The following is a 6000-nucleotide window of genomic DNA, read 5'->3' on the forward strand; positions in this document are numbered from 1 at the left end:
CTTAAATCCTACAAAAGTTTGGAGGTTTATAACCAGATGGTGTGTGATGGGTGAGGGAGACGCAGCACCAAGTCATTAACGACCAATGTGGTGTGAAACCAAAGTAAGTAATGCAATAACGTCTTTAATCAACCTAACCTTAACTGTATGATATCATTGCGATACTCAAGGTGTAGCCAAGTGACTCTCAATAGTTTTTTTTTTCATTTCAAAGACCGAACAAGACAGATTTTTCCCTCGTAGATCCTGGTTGATCTTTGCCAACCACAAGCGCCTCCTTTCCTCTGATAACTTCTGGCATTCCTCTCCCTGGTTTTTAATAACTTTTGGAAGTCGATATTATTCCAAATGTTTTTCTCGGTCTGACCTATTGGTACAACCTAAAACACGGCAATAATTAACCATTTTCCTTGACGCCGTTCAGGATCTACTTAAGTGCCTGTGCTTTGTTTTGATGCGGAGTACCTCCAACATGGCGACTTCGGGTCTGATGACGCGTCTGATGACGCGTCGTGAAAACCCTCTATAGTCTGTGAGTGGTATTAACCTGTTGGCTTAATGTCCATAGTGAAATAAGCTAGCTAGCTACAGACTAGTGTTAGCCTACATGTAATCACCATTTAATCAGTGCAGGGAAACGTTTAGCAAGATATTCATATTAAATCATTGTCCCTGCCCCTTTTAGCAGACTTAACAACAGATGAGTCAGCAGCAGCCCAGTCTCCCCCTAACTGTGCCCCTCCCTGTCCCAGTGAAGAAGGTGAGCAACATTGTGTTCAATGACATGCCAGTTAGCATCATTGCAGGGAGTCTGTGGGGATTTCTCTGTCTCTCTTGCTCTTTTTACCATTACAAAAAAGAAAATGAAATATTTATTAATGACAGAAATTCAAACACATTAATAACAATTATTTTCTCACATAATGATCATTATGAAATAAAATAAAAAAACCAACAACCTACTGTCTGTATTGGATGCTGGACAGTTGGAAACAGTGAATAGCTTACCTGAGCCTGCATGTAAGATACAGACAATATTAACTGTATTGAACTACAAGAAGCAAGACAGTTGCAGGCCTTTAATTAGAGTTATGTAAAGCTTTTGATGGGACAGTTAGGTCCTAGAGATGTGGTGACAACAGCTGCGCAGAGGGGGCCCAATTTGATTTTTTTGTCATGGGGCCCAAATTTCCTGGCGGCGCTCCTGACTATAAACTATAGTTTTTATGTTTAAAGTACATTTTACCTCAAAACCAAGGTCAAAGGAGACCAAACCAGGGATTATTTAATGTGAATACATTTTTGGCATACTGTATGGTTGGCAGTGAGAGACATAGTCAAGGTAATGTTACAAAATGATTGTATGTAGGTCTACAGTATTTGTGTGCAAATTCACTTAGCTTGAATCTGTGGCCCTACTTTGTTCGAAATTGTTCTGCGAATATAGATTTAGTTCAAAAGGGTCTTTAAACTCTTGGACAATTTTACTGAATGCAAACTCCTTTCAACATACTTTAAATGGACTCTTCAGTAACATCTTAAAGTAATAATTCCATTCCCTTGTCCTTTTTCTAAACAAAAGCAGAGGGGATGTTCTGAGAAACATTCTGTGATTTTCAGCTTTAATAACACATCTAATTGTTTCTGTGAGAGACTCTGTGTATTGACTTTGTTCTATGTTCCTGCAAGTTGAAGGTCAGTCTGCTCAATAAAGTGGGACCACAACAATACTTCACACAGGAGATGGTAAGCAAGAGGTGTTCCGCCATGGCGTGTCCAAGGTTCGCTGCTCAATCAATATCCCACTGTCAGACTGCAATTCACAGATGTTCCTCTCTCCTTAAGAAGAAAAGAATGGCTGCTTTCTGCAGCTGCATCACTCACAATTCCATGGCCTTTTTCTTTGTGCAATCATTTTTTCTTAATTCATGTACATAGTATACAGCTGGATGTTTTGAACTGTCTTTTGTATTTCTCATCTTTTTTTTTTTTTTTAAACTCTTTGAACCTTTATAATTTGTTAATTATGCTGCCATTTTAGCCAGAATTCCCTTGAAAAACACATTTCGATTTCCGGAAAGGTCAAACAAAAACTCAACATCCACTCAATGTATTATTAGTTGTAGTTATACAGACTGCAGATTGACAAGATAAACTGGTGACCACTTATAAATATTGTACTCTACTAAGTTTTATTCATCAGAGGATTAAAGAATATCTTTTAAGCGCTAGCTCTTTTTTCCCCTCTTCTGTGCTGCTCATTGGCAGAGATGGAAAAGAAGAAGTAAAAAAATCTGTCAATAAATCAATCAAAGCGATTTATGTTGGAAAAACAATGCAGAAAACAAGTAAATAATAGCTGTTAAAAGCTAAAGAAGCCAGAGCAGAATGAAACCTTTGAATTTAGAATGAAGTGGATCAATAACAGAAAAAAAAAAGTTAAAACCAAGGCCACAATTGTCCTTTGAAATCACAATAATTCTTAGCTGCAATTGAAATAAAAATTTGAAAACTGTCAGATCTCAAGACAACTCTCTGTCTCTACAGTACAGCAACTAACATTTTTTTAAGAGAACTCAAGTTTAATATATAGCTCCATAGTGCACAGTATGTTTAAAGACAATGTCACAATGCACATACACGCATGTAACACAAATCATACAAACATACACTATTGCAGCAAGTCAAGTGCAGACGGTAGCTGGAGACGCTGTCGAGCAATAGTTCTCAACAGGGGCGTAGCATAAAATTTTGGGCCCTGTAGAAAGACATTCTCTATGGGCCCCTCCCCACATCCACAGCTATTCATCCTAGCATCTTTTTAGGCCCTCCTCAAATGAGTGTCCTGGGTACTCAGTCCCCTTTCCCCCTCAAGTCCAACACCCCTTGTTCTCAACAGCAAGCAACTGTAACAAAGATATAAAAATAAAAAAATGTAGGCCCCAAGAAAGAAGTTTTAGAGACAAGAATTTTATTTGAGTTTTGCTCCTATTTTAAATAAAATGTCACTTGTTTTATTACTCAATGTATCTGACATTTTGTTTGTTTTTCTGGGACAAGCCACAAGAAAAAGAACATCAAAATCAACAAATGTGAGTACCTGAGTGTTAGAACTTTACAGTGTCCTGTATAGTGACTCATTTTAGAAAAAGAAGACATGACATACACTTGTGCATAAACATGCTTAAATTCACGTGTTAAGTGTGAGACAGAAGTTCTTTAAAATAATAAAATACAATAGTTTCAAATAATAAAACCAGGTATAATCAAACCAGATAATAAATATCTCCTAATCGACGGCTCGATCAAATCAACTTGAATATCTTAGTCGTGAATATCATATTGACAGATGGACGCAGAATGATGGTACATTAGAGCCGACTATGGTAAATTGTGCAACACGTTTTTTAAAACATTGTTCCTTAAATTGAATGCATTTCTCCTTTGATTTAAAGCATTGCTTAAATGACTTGCCCTTGACTGGACCATTGTACAGCACTGTGGTTTTGAAGGATGTGTGATTAAACACATACCTCTAAAACTACACACAGTACAGGTATTTTATCCTCTGTGTACACATGGATTTTTACAACTGTTGCACAAGGATGTGAAAAATAGAGTGAAACTGTGCTTTCAACCCTTCACATCCCACAACTGGTTCTCGTCTTCATTGCTTTGTCTGCTGGATAAAACAGTGACATGATTAATTGAAAATGCTAAGCAGGTTAGCATCGTTGTGTCAAACCCACTCTTGTTATTAAGAGAGCCACCCCTTAATTTTCTTGACTGGGAAGGAAAATATTTTCACTTTGGGCGAGTGCTTTTTGTTCACCTTCATCCGTGTTTTGGACTTCATGTCAGAGAAATAAGAGACAGAATTACATTTAAAAGGGAGCAGATCAGTTTAAAATAAGGTTTTAGGTGAGGCAAGTTTATTTTAATACCACCTTTCAACAGTGCTTTACATAAGACAGAAATACATTGAGAAAAGATATAAAAGAAACAGAAGTAATATTAAAAGACGTAAAAAAAGAAAAAGAAGTTAAAATAGAATAAGACAAATCAAACAGTTGAATCCAAATTTCAGTGCAGCTACAGTTGGTGCAACATTATAAAATGCAGTGGCAAACACACATGTTAAGCTCTCAGAAGCTAAAACAGATAATTTATTTCAAGTTTTCTAGGGTTTCTACGTTTTTTCCAGATATGTGCTGTATAAAAACTGAATTCTGCATTTCCATGTTTAGTTTTGACTCTGGGGACAGTAGGCAGATCTGAACCAGGGCTGCAGTCAAATAGTCTTAGAGTGAAATAACCTGGAAGTGTCTAAGTAGCAACCATAATAACAACTGGTCAAGTTCCCTAAATGTTAAGGAAAGGTGCCTCAATGCTTCCTTTCTTGTCTCCTTTAGCAAAGGTTACACTAGACTGTCCTTTAACAAAGGAAAGGAGATAATCCCGTACACAAAGACAAGTTTTTAGGAAACTATTTGACCGCAGACCTGGTCATCAGAGCGTTCTGGACTGTTCATAACGGAGAAACAGATCAGAAATGTAAAAAAGTGCTTCATAAACCAACAGTAGTATTTTTAAAATCAATTCTCTGACACAGGAAGCCAGTGCAAATATTTAAGAACTGGAATGATATGCTCCACTCTGCTGGTCTTAGTGAGGACTACAACAGCACTGCTATGAATAAGATGCAGCTGTTGTGTGCATAATCATGGTAAGAAATGTTGTTGTTTCCCATAATCTGCGTTAGTAGGACGTGGGATCATGTACTGTAGATGGTAAACAGAAGAGGCCCAAGGATGGAGCTTTGGGGAACTCCACTTCATTTTCGTATGTTCATGCAGCACAGAGATGTAAGAATACCAAGACTGAAACATGTCCAATGTCTGTGTTGTTGCTTATCTTCTGTTGTTTCAGGAAGAACACAATACATCTCCCTATAGACAAGCACATAGATGGTGCTGAACAAATATGCACACATGCACACACAGAGTCCAGTGTACAGAGTCCAGCTGTCTCTGTCCCTGTCATTACTGTAAGAGAATACCCCCAGCCAGCGCTCTAACCCACTCCATCAATCTCTCTCTGTTTGACAGAAACTATGCCCACCTGTTCTCCCACAGTCCACACGCAGAGACTCAGAGGCTAAAGCTCAACGCACTACTTCTGGCTTCAGGTTTGGGTTGATGAAGACAGAATGTGGTCAGTGTACTGTGTTTACCTACATGGCAAATAACTGTCAAAATGTCTTTAGTGATTAAAACATTGACTGCAGGGTTTAAAGTCTTTCTTAACTGATTTAAGATGCTGTGTTTGTCTGTACTGTTGACCAGTGTTTCTCAAATACGCATACCCCCAGGGGTACTTTGGAGTACTGCAGGGGGTACATGAGGTTTAAAAAAAAATGTTAATTTAAAAAACATCAGCATTATTCCTAAAACAATTATACTAAAATAATGAATGAATGTAGTTTTTTTAACATTTTAAATGTTGCATGTAAGTGTTTTTCAGTTACAAGGTTAGTAAATCAGACACTGATAATGTAGCGCTGTATTGTACCTCTTTTTTTGGCTTCTTTTTCTTTTATGGGGGTACTTGGCTGAAGAAATCTTTCAAAGGGGGTACATTATTAAAAAAATTTGAGTAGATTGTACCTAAATAGAGCACTACTTTACATGTTTTTTTTTCCAGTTGGGAGGACTTTATATTACTTCTTACTACTCCTTCACTACATTTCTGGAGGACAATATAGTACCTTTACTACTCTACATCTGACAGCTGTAGGTACTAGTTAGATTTTTAGAAAGATTATAATTAAGATAAACAATACTTTAAATTTAGAATGTGATTAAGATAGTTGTTGACGGTTGAGGTAGAAATCTTTCTTCTCCAAATATCAACTTTTCAGTGGCTCTCAAAAAACTCTTGTTTGAGCTTGGTGATAGGCTACAATTAATTGTAGACATGTCTTAGAAACTCTTAATGAGC

Source organism: Sander lucioperca, chromosome 19 (assembly GCF_008315115.2).
Source record: "Sander lucioperca isolate FBNREF2018 chromosome 19, SLUC_FBN_1.2, whole genome shotgun sequence".
NCBI classification, from domain to species: Eukaryota; Metazoa; Chordata; class Actinopteri; order Perciformes; family Percidae; genus Sander; species Sander lucioperca.